Raw genomic sequence first — 22,198 nt, forward strand, 5'->3', positions numbered from 1 at the left:
TCAACCTAGTGTAGCAAAAATGTGATTCACCCGAAGAGCCGACATGTTTCCATTGGTTGATGGTTGAATCCTGATGGTCCCATGTCCACTGCAATCATAATTGATGATGCCGTTGGGTCAACATGTGAACATATAGGGCTGGTCTGCTGTGGAGTTCCATGTTCAACAGTGTATGAGTAGCGGTGTACTCCAAAACATATACCTGTATGCATGCACCAGCATTGTGATCTTTCAGCAGAGATGCCACAGATCAATTTACAGAGTGGACAAGCCTCTGAACCCCATGTTCTGTAAAGAGTCATGGACATCCAATCATTTAGCACCTAGTGTTAGTTTCACTGTTCTTCTACCTCTTTCTGTAGATGTTCATGACAGTAGCATGTGAAAGCTCGACCAGCTTTGCCATTTTCGAGAAACTTATTCACAAACTCTGCATAGTAAAAATCTGTCCTTTGTCAAAGTCTCTTATCTCAAAGGATTTCCCCATTTGCAGCTCATGTCTCCGCTTGGGTGATCCCCCGTCCATGTCTGTTCTGGTAGTAGAATTAATATTTCGTATATGCAGATGGGTTGATTCTAGGTAAAATTCCAATCTCATTTTTGCTTTCTGTTATTGTAAAAGTAATAATTATATGTTCATTGCCTTATGAAGTTGGATATGATTCTATATTAGCCTCTTCTCTTTCAGCGTATTCTACCAACTAACATGAGTGGTTCATTACGTTATGGACAAGACCAAATTTTTAAAATGCATACAACCTCATTGTCATGTTCTTATGTAGACAAAGTGATTTCAGATGTTATGTCTCCTGTATAAATTACTACATCAGTATATTTGTTCTTTCTGTTTTTCACTCTAAGCAAGAATTCTGAGTAATTATTTCCTCTGGGTAAACAATGATTTTACAATCATGTGTAAGTGAAACATTTTCAAATGAAGATGACAGCTGCAAAATGTTTAAAAAATATTGAAAGAAGCCAACTACTCATAAATATGCACAACAAGCAGTACACGAGGAATAAAAGCCTTATACATGCATTAATGAACAGAATAAAGAAATATTAAAATTATTCACAAATTCATAGCCATTCACAAAAAGTAAGGTAGATTTATTTAATTTTATTTAATCGTATTGTGATTTTATACGATATACAGTTGATATAAGGCAAATTATTTTATACAATATACATACAAATGGGCAGGTGATATACAATATGCCCGGTGAGGTAGAGAAAGTGTCTCAACTACACATATACAGGGTGATTCAAAAAGAATACCACAACTTTAGGAATTTAAAACTCTGCAACGACAAAAGGCAGAGCTAAGCACTAACTGTCGGCGAATTAAGGGAGCTATAAAGTTTCATTTAGTTGTACATTTGTTCGCCATTTCAGCCAATAAAGTTTTTGGTCCCTTTTTCTTCGAAGGTGCTACTGTAACTGGACTACAGTATCTGTAGATGTTAGAGAATTGGCTGTTCCCTCAGCTCGAACAAGAAGCACAACAATTCTTATTTCAGCAGGATGGAGCGCCACCACATTGGCACTTATCTGTACGTAACTACCTGAACATCAACTACCTGAGGCGATGGATCGGCCGCCAGGCAGCCCGTGACAGAGCACGTCATCACTGGCCTCCAAGAAGCCCTGATCTTACTCCCCGCGATTTTTTCTTATGGGGGTATGTTAAGGATATGGTTTTTCGGCCACCTCTCCCAGCCACCATTGATGATTTGAAACGAGAAATAACAGCAGCTATCCAAACTGTTACGCCTGATATGCTACAGAGAGTGTGGAACGAGTTGGAGTATCGGGTTGATATTGCTCGTGTGTCTGGAGGGGGCCATATTGAACATCTCTGAACTTGTTTTTGAGTGAAAAAAAAACCTTTTTAAATGCTCTTTGTAATGATGTATAAATGATGTATAAATAAAAATTTCATTAAATACACATTTTTAAAGTTGTGGTATTCTTTTTGAATCACCCCATATAAGTACATTAAAGAAGCTTTTATTTTAGGGTAATCCATTTTGCCAAATGAAATTCTTGGGCATTCAACTGTGTCCACTACATTTATATTATATTTATTACATTTATATTTCACATGTTCATTCAGATGTGTCTGTTTTTTGTTGTTTATGTGCCCACTGTGTTAGAGATTTCAGAGTTCTGTAACTGCATCTTCAGAGATGCATATAATTATCAAATTAATTGTGAATGGAATACTGCAATATTTATTTGCTTGCTGTATTCCATAGATGACTAATTGGACAGTCATATGTATGTCTGAAGATGAAATAATATATCTCTGCAATGGATAACATATTGTACACATAAAAAGCAAAAATAATGTCAGCTGACTGGAATATGTCACATATATTATTAAACTTAATGACACAGTAGAGCAATGTGGTATTAAAATATTGGCAATGCCTGAAAAGAAATTTTCTATGCCAATGACAAAACCACATGAAACCTAAAGTTTCCTTCTGCCTATAAATCAATAAGGTCATATGGTGACATGTACTGCCGTGAATTTCTTGGACTGTAACCCACTGAAATGCAGTGAAGGTGGCTATTTATAGCTGAAATTTGGATCTGCAAGAATAACAAAAACTAACGCAATTGTGGCTTAATTGCTGTGTTCCTGTGCTCCCTTAAAACCTAAAGGAGCCTAACCATTTGCAGTGTCATTTTGAGTTTAGAGACCTGACCAGGAGTCAACAACTTCTTGCACTCCTCAACATACTTCCTTCCAAGGAACCTTGAAGACATCGTAATGGGTGGGTGATAAGTGATATAAGGCTTCTTGAAACTTGTAAGCCATTTGCAAATTTTCATTGAGTTATAATTAGTTTCTTGGCATGCATGCACATTGTTTGTCATCTGTCACATTGCCCACATCATATTCACTGCACAGCCACCCGGCGCATCTGTTTCAGTTGTCTACATTTGCACTGAATTTTGGTGTGATTATTAAACATTGTAATCTACAAAATCTAATATGTGTGAAGATGTAAATAACTGAGCAGTAAAGCAGACTACTCACCAAGTAGAGGCATTGATTCATTGACAGGCACGCAAAAAGGATGAGTGAAGATGTGCAAGTTGATTTACAACATCAGTATGAATAATGATGTACACAGGAAGCTAACACTGAATTTCATCTTTATATGATTATAATTTTTTATGTAAATAGCAGATGCTTGCTCAAAATCCTGGTCTCTCTTTCCTTTTCCTGGTGCATAGTCAGATGGAATGGCAGTGAAACCAGCAATTTGGCACTCAGTCGAGATGGGAACAATGATTGTTATATTTGCTGTAACTGCACATTGTAGATGGATGGGTGATTCAAGGGAAACTGACAAGGGTGATAACACTTGGCCATGTTTCCATTAACCTGTGCAAGCTTTGTCTTACATAATTGTCAGTTTTCGTTGTTAGTGGATGGCACAATGGTTCACAAATTCTATGGCTTTTAATCAACTTTGGAGGACTAAAATGTGAAAATTAATAAATGGAAGAAAGTATTTTAAATTTTATTGACTTGTAAAAGAGAACTTGCTTTTGCATGAATTACACTGAAGAATATTTAGAAAAATAAAAATCCTACCCCTCATATTGGCTACATTTGGCAGTGCTGTAAAGAATGAAAGACTAGCTTCAGCAGGTAATGTCGGTCAGCCAATATGTGAAACAGAAAGGTAGAGGCTTTCATGGTTGACTTTCAAAAAAAGGTGGTACTTTCTTTCTCAATCACAATACGGACTGTTATGCTTTGGCATAACTGTAGGGAGATTCATGTTGAAGGAACAGTTTGAAATGAACAGTACATACAAGCTCTGGCTATAAAATAATGGGACTATTGCTGTGAAAATTTACATTTGACACATATTTCATATTTAGTTGTTGTCACCCTCAATATACTCCTCTCCACTATCTCTCTGTGCAGATTTTCCATTGATGGAAATAGTGCTGGAAGTCCTCGACTGTGAGCTCATTGATGAAGCGTACTGCTTTTCCTTTTTACTGCTTCAATGGAATGAAGCCTTTTATCTTTTAATGCAGATTTGACCTTGGAAATAGATAAAAGTCACATGGTGCTAGCTTAGGGGACTAATGTGGGTGATCTAACACTGGGATACTGTACTTCGCTAGAGATTCTGTAACAGACAATGCAGTATGAGATGGTGCGTTGTCTTGATACAGAACTCATGACATTCTTCCATCGTTTGGGTCGTTTTTTGTTATTTTCTGAAGGGGTTGGGCAAGAATCTCTAGGTAGTGATGCTGATTAATAGTTTGACCTTCAGAAACCCAGTGAACATACACAGTTCCATAAATATCAAAAGGGTGGGGGGGGGGGGGGGAGGGTATCGTCACTGCTTTAACTTCACTCTTGGAGAAGTTGGGCCCTTCCAGTGGATGGATCAGCACTTAGTTTCTGAATCATCAATGAAAAACCAAGATTTGTTAAATGTTATCACTCTTTCAAAGAAATTTGGATTGTTTTCAGGAGGATTCAAAGTATCAGTACAGACATTTTTGCAAGTTTCTTTTTGTTCGCTCTTGAGAATTTTCAGCGCTAGTTTTGCTTATGGTTTTCTCATTTAAAGCTGGTTATGTAAAATTTGCCTTACACATTCTTTGTCAATTCCCACAGTATCAGCAATTGATCTAATACTCAACCGACAGTCAGATTGTATCAGATTATCTGCAGATTATGTGCTTTTTTTTTAATATTGTCATCTATCTTTGTTCTTGAACACCATCCTGGGTATGAGTCATGTTCAGTGTCTTCTCAACCATTTTGGAAATGCTGGTATCACTCAAAAACTCACGTATGTGATAAACAGTTTTAGGCCATACCATTCTTTTAGTAACAGATAGGTTTCAGTAGCAGCTTTTCGAGTTTCATGTGAAACTTCATGACACTTACTTCTTAGTTATTAGTCATCATTTTTCCAACTAAACAAAATAACAGCTCTTACAGAAATGAAGGCCCTGGCCACACTGATTTCCAGTGATGTTTCATTCGACTCAGAAGTCTGTACGATTCACAGCTGTTGGTCATTCATCTTTGGCACACATGTACTTACTACTTACTCTGTTACAGAACCAGTGCTGTTGTTTTCTAGCCACAACTTGTAAGCTTATGGAAATAAATTGATCCCACCAAGAGATATTTGGTGTGGGGCACATGAGAATATTCTTGTGCTTCTTGCAAAACATGAGAACAGACTATGGAATGAACTAAATTTTTTTTTTTACAAGTAATTAAATCTGATTTGAAGATGGGAGCATCAAAATGCATGCCTGACTGTAATTAATTTCATAAATAAGTAATTAGAGTATTTCATTTGGCCAGAAATGTATCACAAATCAACAGAACTGAAAAATATCTGGTCTCTTAGTTTGAAAAGAATTTTGTCAAGAAACTGTGACAGTGGGTCTTCATTCTAACAATTAAGTCATCTGTATTCTCCTTGGTGAATCTCCTGTAAATATTTTTAAAAATGTTGCTCCAAGTCTTCATGAGCTCCTTATCTGGTAGTTTTGTGTGTTAAGAAATATTCCAAAAAAATTTTTCAGGATCTCATTCAAGTTATTCTGATCATATAGCCATAATATTACAATCATTACAAGTTTTAAGTCTATCATTATCACTATTTTCCATTTAATGTTACCCAGTTTCCTGGAAGCAAGAGTGGAGAAACAGTATTTGGTTTGGCTGCAGACTGGTTGAATCAGTGTTACTGTTTCTGGCCTATGCATCATTAGTAGAACAAAGTGTTTTGTCTCATGTAGTCATCATAAATAATGGGGAGGTTTTCTCCACATTATGTCCCTGTGGAAAATGTAATCGTATGCTTCCTCCATGTCCAAGGATACAGATTGAGCAATTTTATAATGACAGCAAAAGTAATGGCTCTGGCTTACCTATCTACTCTAAGAGTTGGTGTAAGAGGTCCATTCAAAAAATTCCAGGATATTCATAATTTCACACCAATGGTGTGTTGGAGTGAAATGCAGTTGGCAGGCCTACATATGCCTGTGTTTAATGTGTAACTGCCAGAAGTTTCATTGTTGTAGGTCTTTAGTTATTGTTCAGTGGTGTATTGAGTAGGACGTTGTGTCGCACAGTTTGCGAATTTCAAGACGGCAGAGGTAGAGAAGCCATGCATGTGCATTATAATTTTCCATGAAACTCAAGAAAACCTTTGTAGAGACACACCAAATGTTGCAGGAAGCCTACGGTAATGAGTGCTTACACTGTACTCAGTGCTACGAATGGTTCACACCATGTAAAAATGGCCGGATAGACAATAAAGATTCTAATTCAGGACATTCTTTGATGTCTACTGACGACACTAACATCAGGAACGTCAACAAAATTGTGCATGCCAGTCGAAGACTGACTGCCTGAGAGATTGCAGAAGAATGTAACGTTTCAGTAGGATCATGTCATAAATTCCTGACACAACACTTTGGAATGCATCATGTTGCCACCAAGTTTATCCCACAGCCCACAGAGACCTTCACCTCGCAGTCTGAGAATAGCTTTCGGATCGTGCAAATGAGAACGAGATTTTCCTTAAGAGAATTATAACTGGTGATGAGACATAGGTCTACAGTTATGGTGTTGAGACTAAGGTTCAGTCTTCACAGTGGGTCAGGAAAGGTTCTTCAAGACCAAGTAAAGTTCATCAGGTTACATCAAATGTCAAAGCCATGCTGATAGTTTCCTTGGACTTTGAAGGATTACTTAATAATGAATTTGTGCCACAGCGACAAACTTAATGGATGGTACTATCAGAATGTGTTGTGACACCTGCAAGGAAAATGTGAGAAGGAACGGCCTGAAATGTGGCAGACAATGCGTGGCTCTTGCATCATGATGATGCACCTGCACATCCATCCCTGTTGTTGTGTGACTATTGCACAAAAAATGAAATCACTGTGCTGCCTCATCCTTTGTACTCTCCAGACCTGGCCCTTGCGGACTTTTTTATATTTCCAAAGTTGAAAACCCCGTTGGAAGGACAAAAATTTACAACAAAAGATGAGATAAAAGAAAATTCACAGATGGCACTTTGCATGATCCAGCAAAATTTGTACCAAGACTGTTTCCAGAAGTGGAAATGTTGGGAGCAGTGTACCAATTATGGAGGAGAGTATTTCGAAGGAGACCATGCACAATAAGTAACAGGTAAGTGTAGAAAAATATTGTGATAAAGATCCAGAATTTTTTTTTTTTTTCAACAGATCTTGTATTTTCAGGTACACAGTGCAACAGTGTTAAAAATAGTGTAACATCATAGCAAAAGTACTTACTCCTTTAGTCTACTTCCAGCAGCTTGTTCCCAGATAGAGCTCTAAACATATTATTATATGGGGTTACTGCAGCTGAAATTTGTTGTTTTCATTGCCCAGTCTCATCTAGTCTTTGCAGGTTTAGGTTTAGGGAAGTTTTAATTAGCAAAAGCAGAGGTGAAAGCTATTTTCTGGGCCAACTGGTGCAACTTTGCATCACTGACAAAATGATCAAAGTAACTCCGTGTTGTTGTAAATCTGATTCTGCTTGGGATGAATCTTATAACATACTGCTAAGAGATTACTGTTGTTATAGTATGTTACAAGTGTAACTGGAAGCTAGGACCTTGCCAATATGGAGATTACAGCATTGAAATATTGAACGAATCCTGGAATCCATATGAAATGGAACAGTTGCTTGAAATGTCACCCAGTGCCTCTCAAATAATGCCAGGTACTAGTAAACAAAGAAGAGAAAAATCCTGGCAATGTTTGGTTAGTCTAGTCATGAGGACTTGTTTGTTGTTGTGGTCTTCAGTCCGGAGACTGGTTTGATGCAGCTCTCCATGCTACTCTATCCTGTGCAAGCTTCTTCATCTCCCAGTATCTACTGCAACCTACATCTTTCTGAATCTGCTTAGTGTATTCATCTCTTGGTCTCCCTCTACAATTTTTACCCTCCACACTGCCCTCCAATGCTAATTTGGTGATCCCTTGATGCCTCAGAACATGTCCTACCAACCGATCCCTTCTTCAAGTGAAGTTGTGCCACAAACTCCTCTTCTCCCCAATCCTATTCAATACCTCCTCATTAGTTATGTGATCTACCCATCTAATCTTCAGTATTCTTCTTTAGCACCACATTTCGAAAGCTTCTATTCTCTTCTTGTCCAAACTATTCATCGTCCTTGTTTCACTTCCATACATGGTTACACTCCATACAAATACTTTTATTAGAAACTACTTCCTGACACTTAAATCTATACTCAATGTTAACAAATTCCTCTTCTTCAGAAACGCTTTCCTTGCCATTGCCAGTCTACATTTAATATCCTCTCTACTTCGACCATCATCAGTTATTTTGCTCCCCAAATAGCAAAACTCCTTTACTACTTTGGTAAGTGTCTCATTTCCTAATCTAATTCCCTCAGCATCACCAGACTTAATTCGACTACATTCCATTATCCTCGTTTTGCTTTTGTTGATGTTCATCTTATATCCTCCTTACAAGACACTATCCATTCCGTTCAGCTGCTCTTTCAAGTCCTTTGCTGTCTCTGACAGAATTACAATGTCATCGGCAAACCTCAAAGATTTCAATGGATTTTAATACCTACTCCAAATTTTTATTTTGTTTCCTTTACTGCTTGCTCAATATACAGATTGAATAACATCGGGGAGAGGCTACAACCCTGTCTCACTCCCTTTACAACCACTGCTTCCCTTTCATGTCCCTCGACTCTTATAACTGCCATCTGGTTTCTGTACAAATTGTAAATAGCCTTTCACTCCATGTATTTTACCGCTGCCACCTTTAGAATTTGAAAGAGAGTATTCCAGTAAACATTGTGAAAAGCTTTCTTTAAGTCTACAAATGCTAGAAATGTTGGTTGGCACTTCCATGATCTATTTTCTAAGATAAGTCGTAGGGTCAGTATTGCCTCACGTTTTCCCACATTTCTACGGAATTCAAACTGATCTTCCCCGAGGTTGGTTTTTCCATTCGTCTGTAAAGAATTTGTGATAGTATTTTGCAGCCGTGGCTTATTAAACTGATAGTTCGGTAATTTTCACATCTCTTAACACCTGCTTTCTTTGGGATTGGAATTATTATATTCTTCTTGAAGTCAGAGGTATTTCGCCTGTCTCATACATCTTGCTCACCAGATGGTAGAGTTTTGTTAGGCCTGGCTCTCCCAAGGCTGTCAGTAGTTCTAATGGAATGTTGTCTACTCCGGGGGCCTTGTTTTGCCTCAGGTCTTTCAGTGCTCTGTCAGACTCTTCACGCAGTATTGTATCTCCCATTTCATCTTCATCTACGTCCTCTTCCATTTCCATAATATTGTCCTCAAGTACATCACCCTTGTATAGACCCTCTATATACTCCTTGCACCTTTCTGCTTTCCCTTCTTTGCTTAGAACTGGGTTTCCATCTGAGTTCTTGATATTCATGCAAGTGGTTCTCTTTTCTCCAAAGGTCTCTTTAATTTTCCTGTAGGCAGTATCTATCTTACCCCTAGTGAGATAAGCCTCTACATCATTACATTTGCCCTCTAGCCATCCCTGCTTAGCCATTTTGCACTTCCTGTCAATCTCATTTTTGAGACGTTTGTATTCCTTTTTAACTGCTTCACTTACTGCATTTTTATATTTTTTCGTTTCATCAATTAAATTCAATATTTCTTCTGTTCCCCAAGGATTTCTACTAGCTCTTATCTTTTTACCTACTTGATCCTCTGCCACCTTCACTACTTCATCCCTCAGAGCTACCCATTCTTCTTCTAATGTATTTCTTTCCCCCATTCCTGTCAATTTTTCCCTTATACTCTCCCTGAAACTCTGCACAACCTCTGGTTTAGTCAGTTTATCCAGGTCCCATCTCCTTAAATTCCCACCTTTTTGCAGTTTCTTCAGTTTTAATCTACAGTTCATAACCAATATATTGTTGTCAGAGTCTACATCTGCCCCTGGAAATGTCTTACAATTTAAAACCTGGTTCCTACATCTCTGTCTTACCATTTATAATCTATCTGAAACCTGTCAGTGTCTCCAGGCTTCTTCCATGTATACAACCTTCTTTTATGATTCTTGAAGAACAAATTCTTGACTGAAGTTCACATAAAGACTGGGAATCATATGGAAGGAATCTAAAGGAACTGATAACAGCATTTGCAAAGAATGAAGAGGCCCTATCTTGACTCACAGGAAAAACTGAAACCTATCAAGCGGCTGTGGTTACACAGGATGGCAAAATGTTAAATTTAATATATTTCCAAAAGGATAAATTAATAAACAATGAAAGTTTTGCATAAATGAAGAAGTGTGTGAGAGTGCTGGGAATACAAATGATTCATAAAATCTAGTGTCATACTAGGAACTGTCGACAGTATTGTGAAGCAAGCAACAAAGGAAGTGTTGGAATTGATTATCTTTCGAAACAGCAAAAAGTACCAATGGCATTGCTGCAACCTCGATTTCTACCATGCGCCTACGTGACACTTGAAACGCACCTACGTCAACTGAAAGTTTCTATAGAGGCGAAAAAATTTATAATAAAGAAACTGAGATAAATGTCAGCATATGATAGTCTAACGGTTCCTATACAGCAGCTTTACATACCTATAGCAGTATTGCTGAGAATCAGTGTGCAATAAATAAATAAAAAGGAAAATATCCACTGTCTGTCACATGCCACAATCTTTTGTATCCAGACACTGTCATAAAGTGGCGTTTACACTTCCCCGTGGAACTGCCATTAATACCATTTACATGCCTCCTCTTCTTGCCACGATCCTCTTCATTTTTTCTGCTTTGGATGTTAATATGAAGTTCATATGGAAAAACCCATCTAACATTATTTTGTAGCTGAAGCAACTAATCTGTACTATACAAACTGTTTATCCAGGTTTGCAATTTATGACACTGTGTTTCAGTAACTTTATTTAGGATTTAGCTGTTACTTTTCGCCACAACAAATATAAGTGCTTTCAAAACTGCTTTTTTTGGGCCATAAATCGTGGTTGTTGCTGTGTACTACGATTACATTAAACAGACAGTGGCGATTTACACACTTTTTTCAACAAATGCAGCATTTATATTTAAGTCACTTGCTGTCCTTTGACTTTCACTTGCCGTTGGGGACAGCTCGGCTCGAAACGAGACCAACCAATAGAATTTCAAGGTGGCTAGAGCCAATAGGATTGCTTCGCTTTGGATGAACCTGGCGTGAACAACTTTATCTTTGGTGTTTACATGTCATCTTCAATAACATGGATCACATCTTTGATCAAATCTTTGACAAAGAAATTTGGTGTAATACCGGCCTAAGGCACATTAGAAAAATAGACGTTGATAGGGATATTCATGAGCAGGGGGAACAAGTAACGGAAATTGACCGCTCACACGCCACTGACAAGGTGGGGTACATTCAGTTCACAAGACTACGTAGACATTTAGTCCGTAATCCCACTCTTAATGGAAATATAGGTCTTAGATCTCATGGAAAGAGAGAGACCTGACCTTATTGAGGGTGTCCACATCAAAACTGGAATCAGTGACCAAGAAGCGACTGTGGTAACAATAATTAGCAAATCACAAAGGACATCTAAAACAAGCAGAAAGATATATATGTTCAGTAAACTAGATAAAAAATCAGTAGTGTCGTATTTCAACGAAGAACTTGAAACTTCCAGCAAAGGCAGGAGCTTATACAGAAACTATGGACAAGTTTAAAAGAATAATTGACTACACACTGGACAGACATGTACCCAGTAGAACAGTTCATAATGGGAAGAACTCTCCATGATATACAGTCACTGTAAAGAAACTTCGAAAGAACAGAGGTTATTGTGTAATACGTGTAAAACAAAGTAGGGGACTATAGATAGAGAGATACTGAGTGAAGGGATTTGGGCTGTCAACAGAGTAATGTGTGAAGCCCTTAGTGACTATCATAGCAGGATACTGTCAAATGATCTTCCCCACAAAACCCAAAGAAATTCTGGTAATATGTAAGAGCTGTTACTGGCACCAAAGTCATTGTCCAGTCCCTAGCGATTGAGACAGGAACTGAAACTGAGGGTAGCAAAGCAAAAGTTGGAATACTTGACTCCATTTTCAAATATTCCTTTACAAAGGAAAATTCGGAAAATTGTCCCAGTGTAATCCTTGTACCACAGAAAAGGTGAGAGAAGTAAGTATTAATGTCACTGGTACTGAGAAACAGCTGAAAACGTTAAATCTGAACAAGGCTCCAGGGTCCAACGCAATCTCTGTCGTATTAGCCTCTCTTCTAACTACAGTCTATTGTACATTCCTCTAACAAAAAACCGTGCCCTGTTCTTGGAAAAAAGTACAAGTCACACTACACACTGAACAGACATGTACCCAGTAGAACAGTTCATAATGGGAAGAACTCTCCATGATATACAGTCACTGTAAAGAAACTTCTAAAGAACAGAGGTTATTGTGTAATACGTGTAAAACAAAGTAGTATTTTTTATATTGATTTGTTGTAGAATCTTAGAACATATTCTGAACCCAAACATGATGAAGTATTTCGAATAGAACGGTCTCCTCAGTACCAATCACCCTGGATTCTGAAAACGTCGATCCTGTGAAACCCAACTCGCACTTTTCTCAAATGTCATTCTGAAAGCCTTGGATCAAGGCAGGCAGGTGGATTCAGTGTTCCTTGACATCCGAAAAGCATTTTACTCTCTATCACACCTATGCTTATTATCAAAAGTGCAATCATATGGGGTATCAAGCGAAATTTGTGACTGGAGTGAGGACTTTTTGATAGGATGGACGCAGCATGTTATCTAGGGTGGAGAGTCATCGTCAGATGAAGAAGTACCTTCTGATGTGCCTGAGTGAAATGTGTTGGCACCCTTGCTGTTCACGCTGCATATTAATGATCTTGGGCACAATATTAATAGTAATGCCAGGCTTTTTGCAGATGATGCAGTTGCCTACAATGAAGTACTGTTTGAAAGAAGCTGCATAAATATTCAGTCAGATCTTGATAAGATTTCAAAGTAGCGCATAGATTGACAACTTTCTGTAAATGTTCAAAAATGTAAAATTGTGTACTTCACAAAACGAAAAAACATAGCATCCTCTGACTATAATATCAATGATTCACTGTTGAAATCAGCCAACTGATATAAATACCTTGGTGTAGCACTTTGTAGGGATGTGAAGTGGAATGATCACATAGGCTCAGTCATTGCTAATGCAGCTGGTAGACTTTGGTTTATTGGTAGAATACTGGGGAAGTGCAATCAGTCTACAAAGGAGATTGCTTCCACACATATAATGAATATATATTGTGAATGGCAGCATGAATGGTCACAAATTTATTAGATCTGTGAGAAAGTGTCACAGAGATACTGAAGGAACTTAACTGGCAGGCTCTGAAGAAAATCGTCAATAAAAACTCTTATGCTACTGGAGAAACAAACAGCAGTTGTTTTGGGAACATCATACAGATTCGACCTCCCAAGTTTCTCCTGTGTAATCAAAGGGATTGAGAAAGCCAACAGGCAGTATTATAAAATCTGCCAAGCCTTCCAAAACACATTCTTTCTTGACACACGGGACATGGACCAAGAATTTTATACCAGACATGGTTTGCACCTTAATGGGAAGGGAAAAGGTTTAATTGGTAAAAAAATTGTAGAAATCTTGAAGAATGCTCATGGCATATCTAGCTCAGTGGCCATTCCTTTTCCCATGCCAATCAAAATAGTTTCACAAAGCGCAAATCATAATCATACAAAGTGCAGTGAAGTGTCCCAAACCACAGGAACAACAGCAGTATCAACAGTGCCATCTGGACCAGAACCAGCAGATAAAATATCCACACCAATAGAAGAAGAGGACACAGCTGCAAGTGAAATGTGTAGTGAGTCAGGCAGGCGAAAAATAGTGCCTCCATCCCACTTGAAAGATTTTTTAACATCAGGCATGAGAAAGAGGAAACCAACATGTTAAGTAGAACCAAATGTTTAACTGTACATTTACACTCTGGTATAAATAAGAAACCAGAAAACAGAGTAGATATCTTACAAAGAATGCTAATTTTGCGACTTTAGACAGAAATACCAGCACTTATTGAATGCACTTGAACATAAATGGATTAGATACAACCAATCATAACAATAGAGTGAATAACACTGATGAACTGCAGCTTTTACCCTCAGAATGCAAAAGTATCAACATTACTTGTTTAAATGAATATCAGCTTACAAAAGACTGTGTCACAATTTTAAATAAGCGAAATAATTTCAGTGTAGCCTCAAGTTTCTGTAGAACAAATATACCCATGGAGGCTCATGCATACTTCTAAATAACTCTTCAGAATACAAAGTGAAAGATGATTTCAATTTTCTAAATGAAGAAGGTGTATTTTAAAGCTGCTCAGCTGAAATAGGAAGACAAAATATTGTCATTATATCAATATACAGAATTCCAGGTGTAGCAGTAACAAAATTATTTTTACCAAAGTTAATGGGTCTTTTACAGAAAGTCAATAATGACATAAAGACAAGGCTTTTAATAGCCGCTGATTTCAATAAAAATTTATCAAATGAGACCAGTGACTCGTTACAGTTTATGTACCTAATCCAAAAATTTGGGTTCAAGGCAAACTTCACGGAATTCACAATATTCTGCAATATGATAATTCGTAATATGATGCAAGGAAACTATGTGTAGATTTAGGACTTTCAGACCATTCTGTTTTGTTTATTGAAATGACTAATACAAATGAGCAAAGTACTAGAAAAACTTACCGCAAAAGACATTTTACTGTACTGTTCTGCACTAAATTAGAAAAGGTGGAGTGGCAAGTCCAAGATGAGATTCCAATCTCTGTACATTCGAATATATTTTCTGAACATTTTTAACACATATTTAATGAAATATTTCCACTTAGAGTGTGCCAGACAAAGATGTCTAATAAATAAATTGGATCACTGCTGGAATAAAAATAACGAGTGGAAGAAAAGACAACTGCACAAGGAACTGAAATACGTGAACATCCTGTTTCCATTAGCTATGTTAAACAGTATAAAAGCATATTTAAAAGGGTAGTGAAAGCAACAAAAGAAATGGTTATTAATAAATACATCTTGGCTCATGGAAACAAATCAAAGGCAGTATGGTCCATCGTAAAATCAGAGCTAGGGATTAGAAATGACAGCAAAGATATTTCCAAAATTACAGTGGGGAGTAAAATTGTAACAAACCTGGCTCAGATGTCAGAGTTCTACATCTACATCTACATTGATACTCCGCAAGCCACCCAACGGTGTGTGGCGGAGGGCACTTTACGTGCCACTGTCATTACCTCCCTTTCCTGTTCCAGTCGCGTATGGTTCGCGGGAAGAACGACTGTCTGAAAGCCTCCATGCGCGCTCTAATCTCTCTAATTTTACATTCGTGATCTCCTCGGGAGGTATAAGTAGGGGAAAGCAATATATTCGATACCTCATCCAGAAACGCACCCTCTCGAAACCTGGCGAGCAAGTTACACCGCGATGCAGAGCGCCTCTCTTGCAGAGTCTGCCACTTGAGTTTATTAAACATCTCCGTAACGCTATCACGGTTACCAAATAACCCGGTAACGAAACGCGCCGCTCTTCTTTGGATCTTCTCTATCTCTTCCGTCAACCCGACCTGGTACGGATCCCACACTGATGAGCAATACTGAAGTATAGGTCGAACGAGTGTTTTGTAAGCCACCTCCTTTGTTGATGGACTACATTTTCTAAGCACTCTCCCAATGAATCTCAACCTGGTACCCGCCTTACCAACAATTAATTTTATATGATCATTCCACTTCAAATCGTTCCGCACGCATACTCCCAGATATTTTACAGACGTAACTGCTACCAGTGTTTGTTCCGCTATCATATAATCATACAATAAAGGATCCTTCTTTCTATGTATTCGCAATACATTACATTTGTCTATGTTAAGGGTCAGTTGCCACTCCCTGCACCAAGTGCCTATCCGCTGCAGATCTTCCTGCATTTCGCTACAATTTTCTAATGCTGCAACTTCTCTGTATACTACAGCATCATCCGCGAAAAGCCGCATGGAACTTCCGACACTATCTACTAAGTCATTTATATATATTGTGAAAAGCAATGGTCCCATAGCACTCCCCTGTGGCACGCCAGAGGTTGCTTTAACGTCTGTAGACGTCTCTCCATTGATAACAACATGCTGTGTTCTGTTTGCTAAAAACTCTTCAATCCAGCCACACAGCTGGTCTGATATTCCATAGGCTCTTACTTTGTTTATCAGGCGACAGTGTGGAATTGTATCGAACGCCTTCCGGAAGTCAAGAAAAATAGCATCCACCTGGGAGCCTGTATCTAATATTTTCTGGGTCTCATGAACAAATATGGCGAGTTGGGTCTCACACGATCGCTGTTTCCGGAATCCATGTTGATTCCTACATAGTAGATTCTGGGTTTCCAGAAATGACATGATACGCGAGCAAAAAACATGTTCTAAAATTCTACAAGAGATCGACGTAAGAGATATAGGTCTATAGTTTTGCGCATCTGCTCGACGACCCTTCTTGAAGACTGGGACTATCTGTGCTCTTTTCCAATCATTTGGAACCCTCCGTTCCTCTAGAGACTTGCGGTACACGGCTGTTAGAAGGGGGGCAAGTTCTTTCGCGTACTCTGTGTAGAATCAAATTGGTATCCCGTCAGGTCCAGTGGACTTTCCTCTATTGAGTGATTCCAGTTGCTTTTCTATTCCTTGGACACTTATTTCGATGTCAGCCATTTTTTCGTTTGTGCGAGGATTTAGAGAAGGAACTGCAGTGCGGTCTTCCTCTGTGAAACAGCTTTGGAAAAAGGTGTTTAGTATTTCAGCTTTACGCGTGTCATCCTCTGTTTCAATGCCATCATCATCCCGTAGTGTCTGCATATGCTGTTTCGAGCCACTTACTGATTTAACGTAAGACCAGAACTTCCTAGGATTTTCTGTCAAGCCGGTACATAGAATTTTACTTTCGAAATCAATGAACGCTTCACGCATAGCCCTCCTTACGCTAACTTTGACATCGTTTAGCTTCTGTTTGTCTGAGAGGTTTTGGCTGCGTTTAAACTTGGAGTGGAGCTCTCTTTGCTTTCCTAACTTTGTTGTTGTACCACGGTGGGTTTTTCCCGTCCCTCACAGTTTTACTCGGCACGTACCTGTCTAAAACGCATTTTACGATTGCCTTGAACTTTTTCCATAAACACTCAACATTGTCAGTGTCTGAACAGAAATTTTCGTTTTGATCTGTTAGGTAGTCTGAAATCTGCCTTCTATTACTCTTGCTAAACAGATAAACCTTCCTCCCTTTTTTTATATTCCTATTAACTTCCATATTCAGGGATGCTGCAACGGCCTTATGATCACTGATTCCCTGTTCTGTACATACAGAGTCGAAAAGTTCGGGTCTGTTTGTTATCAGTAGGTCCAAGATGTTATCTCCACGAGTCGGTTCTCTGTTTAATTGCTCGAGGTAATTTTCGGATAGTGCACTCAGTATAATGTCACTCGATGCTCTGTCCCTACCACCCATCCTAAACATCTGAGTGTCCCAGTCTATATCTGGTAAATTGAAATCTCCACCTAAGACTATAACATGCTGAGAAAATTTATGTGAAATGTATTCCAAATTTTCTCTCAGTTGTTCTGCCACTAATGCTGCTGAGTCGGGAGGTCGGTAAAAGGAGCCAATTATTAACTTAGTTCGGTTGTTTAGTGTAACCTCCACCCATAATAATTCACAGGAACTATCCACTTCTACTTCACTACAGGATAAACTACTACTAACAGCGACGAACACTCCACCACCAGTTGCATGCAATCTATCCTTTCTAAACACCGTCTGTACCTTTGTAAAAATTTCGGCAGAATTTATCTCTGGCTTAAGCCAGCTTTCTGTACCTATAACGATTTCAGCTTCGGTGCTTTCTATCAGCGCTTGAAGTTCCGGTACTTTACCAACGCAGCTTCGACAGTTGACAATTACAATACCGATTGCTGCTTGGTCCCCGCATGTCCTGACTTTGCCCCGCACCCGTTGAGGCTGTTGCCCTTTCTGTACTTGCCCAAGGCCATCTAACCTAAAAAACCGCCCAGCCCACGCCACACAACCCCTGCTACCCGTGGAGCCGCTTGTTGCGTGTAGTGGACTTCTGACCTATCCAGCGGAACCCGAAACCCCACCACCCTATGGCGCAAGTCGAGGAATCTGCAGCCCACATGGTCGCAGAACCGTCTCAGCCTCTGATTCAGACCCTCCACTCGGCTCTGTACCAAAGGTCCGCAGTCAGTCCTGTCGACGATGCTGCAGATGGTGAGCTCTGCTTTCATCCCGCTAGCGAGACTGGCAGTCTTCACCAAATCAGATAGCCGCCGGAAGCCAGAGAGGATTTCCTCCGATCCATAGCGACACACATCATTGGTGCCGACATGAGCGACCACCTGCAGATGGGTGCACCCTGTACCCTTCATGGCATCCGGAAGGACCCTTTCCACATCTGGAATGACTCCCCCCAGTATGCACACGGAGTGCACATTGGTTTTCTTCCCCTCTCTTGCTGCCATTTCCCTAAGGGGCCCCAATACGCGCCTGACGTTGGAGCTCCCAACTACCAGTAAGCCCACCCTCTGCAACTGCCCGGATCTTGCAGACTGAGGGGCAACCTCTGGAACAGGACAAGCAGCCATGTCAGGCCGAAGATCAGTATCAGCCTGAGACAGAGCCTGAAACCGGTTCGTCAGACAAACTGGAGAGGCTTTCCATTCAGCCCTCCGGAATGTCTTTCGCCCCCTGCCACACCTTGAAACGACCTCCCACTCTACCACAGGTGAGGGATCAGCCTCAATGCGGGCAGTATCCCGGGCAACCACAGTTGTAGTCCGATCAGGGGATGCGTGGGACGAGCTGGCCGTCCCCGACAAACCCCCATCCGGACCCCCACAGTGATGCCCATTGGCAACAGCCTCAAGCTGTGTGACCGAAGCCAATACTGCCTGAAGCTGGGAGCGAAGGGATGCCAACTCAGCCTGCATCCGAACACAGCAGTTGCAGTCCCTATCCATGCTAAAAACTGTTTTACAAAGAACGTCTGAACTAATCTACAGAGAGCGTAAACAAATCGACAAAATTTAAACGGTTATTAAAATACAAGATTGCCTAGTAAATGCAGTAATGCTGCTACTTGCGCACTGCTGACACTGCTCGGCGGCGGAAGGAGACTAAGCGAAATTACACTATTCAGGTACTAAAACGCGATGTTACACTCTCAAATACTATAATACGCCCGAAATTTATGAATTAAACAATGCAAGTACCAAAAACACGCAAAGAAATTAAGAATTAAACTATGTAACAAATGAGTGAGCTAGGAGTATACGACTTGCTGCTCAGCTGCTTATCCAACGGCGGCAGGGAGCACACTGACTGTGACCAACCGACACTGGCCGTTCAAAACAAAAACAGTAGACAAACGACTACGCGAATTTACAGTATTCAGGTACTAAAACGCGATGCTACAACTCTCAAATACTATAATACGCCCGAAATTTATGAATTAAACAATGCAAGTACCAAAAACACGCAAAGAAATTAATAATTAAACTATGTAACAAATGAGTGAGCTAGTAGTATAGTATAAAAAGTTATTCAACACTTTTTTATACATGTATCTAAATCAGGTGTAAATGTACATGCTTATGGAGAAAAAGTACATTTAAGACCGAAGGCACAAGAATACATTAACAAACTTGAGAAAGTTTCAGTTAAAGATGAAGAGAAATCTAATTACAGCTGAAAAACAAAAATTCTGCTGGGTGGGATGGCATACCAACCAAAGTAGTTAAAGCAGCTGCCAGGATAACAGCTCACCCTCTTTGCTCAATAATTAATAAATCACTTGAAGAAAGCCACTTTACAGATGACCTAAAGTATGCAGAGGTAAAACCTTTGTTTAAGAAAGGCTCAAGAGAAGGTATGAGGAACTACTGCCCAATCTCTTTTCTCCCGGTTTTTTTCAAAAATATTTGAAAAAGTGGTGGTAACACAAATGAAAAAATTTATAGAGAAATCAAACGTAATTTCAGATTTGCTGCACAGTCTAACGAACTGCTTTCCATTTGGGAAGTCATGCCAGTTCCTGGCATGAATGCGCCTGGCAGATTAGTGTCGAGGTACGGTGTGCTGGCCAGTCTGTGGATGGTTTTTAAGGTGGTTTCCCACCTGACTCGGTGAATGCGGGCTGGTTCCCCTTATTCCGCCTCAGTTACACTATGTTGGCGATTGCTGTGCAAACACTTTCTCCATGTACGCGTACACCATAGTTACTCTACCACACAAACATTGGGATTACGCTAGTCTGGTGTGAGACATTCCCAGGGGGGTCCGCTGGGGGCTGAACCGCACTATAACCCTGGGTTCAGTGTGGGGTGGTGGTGGGGTGAGTGGACTGCTGTAGGCTGTTGTGGGGTTGTGAACCACTGAGGGCTATAGCGGGATGAAGCCTCTCTGTCGTTTCTAGGTCCTAGTTCAATACAATACAATACAACAATTTCAGATAACAAATATGGCTTTCAAAAAGGCGAGAGTGCAATAGAGGCTATAAATGGGTTAATGAAAAAAATCAGTTTCGCCTTAAACAAGTCGAAAAAAGTTGCAGGATTATTCTGTGACCTCACGAAAGCATTTGTGTAAACCATCACTTGCTCCTGTATAAAATGGAAACATATGGAATTGTGGGTTGTGCTTTAGAGTGGTTTAGATCACATCTCAGGAACAGAAAACAAGGGATAGTTATATCATCAACAAAAGGAAATTCCTTTTCTGAATGGATGATGATTTCGCAATGCGTTCTTCAAGGCTCAATTCTGGGTCCAGTTTTGTTTTTACTTTATGTAAATGATCTACCCCGAACATAAATTCATACTCAGTTTTATTTGGTGATGATACTTCTGCCCTTTTTGAAAGCAATGACCTGGAACAAATTCCTTCAACTGCCACAAAACTATTGGACAGTTTGGAAAACTGGTTCCAATTAAATGGGCTATAATTGAGTAGGGAGAACATATTTGCTGCAGTTTAAAACTAAAAACTCTAAGGTAAAAGAGTTCAGCAGTAATTTTAGAGACCAAGAACTGAAAGAAGTGGACTGTGTTAAATTTCTAGGCATGAATTTGGACCAAAATCTATCCTGGTCTTCACACATAAAGTATTTAGCAAGTAAATTAAACAGCCTGACATTTGCAATGAAGGTTCTGTCATATTCAACTAGCATGGAGACAAGAAAATAGTTTACCACAGCTACTTTGAATCAGTTATAAGGTATCATATTATTTTTTTGGGGAGGCACAAGTAAAATGACTAGAATCTTAAAATTACAAAAATCAGTTGTTGGAAATATGTCTAACACAAAACCAAAAGTGTCCTGTCGCCCACTGTTAAAGAAATTTAAAAATATCAAGTGCTCCATATTTGTACATTTATGAACTAATTATTTTTGTATACAGTAACCCCAAATTATTCATAGACAGTAATTTGAAACATCAATATGGTACCAGAAACAAGGAGAACTTCATGCTTCCCACTCATAGATTAAAGCTGTATGCACAAAACCCAGAATACAGGGGCATGAAAATTTACAACACTCTAAAAAAGAAACAAATCCTCAGCATGGAGGTGGGGCAACTAAAGGAAAAACCTCGACAATTGTTAGTACAGGAATGCTAATATTCCTTAGAAGAATTTCTTAATGATATTTTACAATCTGAGCAAGAAAGCAAGTGGCTGATATGTTTTGCAAATTAAGATTAAGAGTTTCATGTCTAACAAAAGACTGTAAGAATTAATCTCTCTTTTTTACAGTAAAACTGTTGTTAGGCTGCAGTCTCTGTAAATTATGAATTAATAATTATTGTTCCTGTAATACTCATGCAGTATTGATGAGTCCTCTGTACATTAAATCTTGTGATTTATATGTGTATGTTATGGGACAGTAAAAAAATCTGATTCTGATTTAATCCCGAAAATGTCTATTAACAATGTTTCAAGAACCAACTCTAAATGATGACTTTAGGAATTCACTACAACCTCCTATTTATCGCTCAC

This window comes from Schistocerca serialis, chromosome 5 (genome assembly GCF_023864345.2).
Source record: "Schistocerca serialis cubense isolate TAMUIC-IGC-003099 chromosome 5, iqSchSeri2.2, whole genome shotgun sequence".
Classification (NCBI taxonomy): domain Eukaryota; kingdom Metazoa; phylum Arthropoda; class Insecta; order Orthoptera; family Acrididae; genus Schistocerca; species Schistocerca serialis.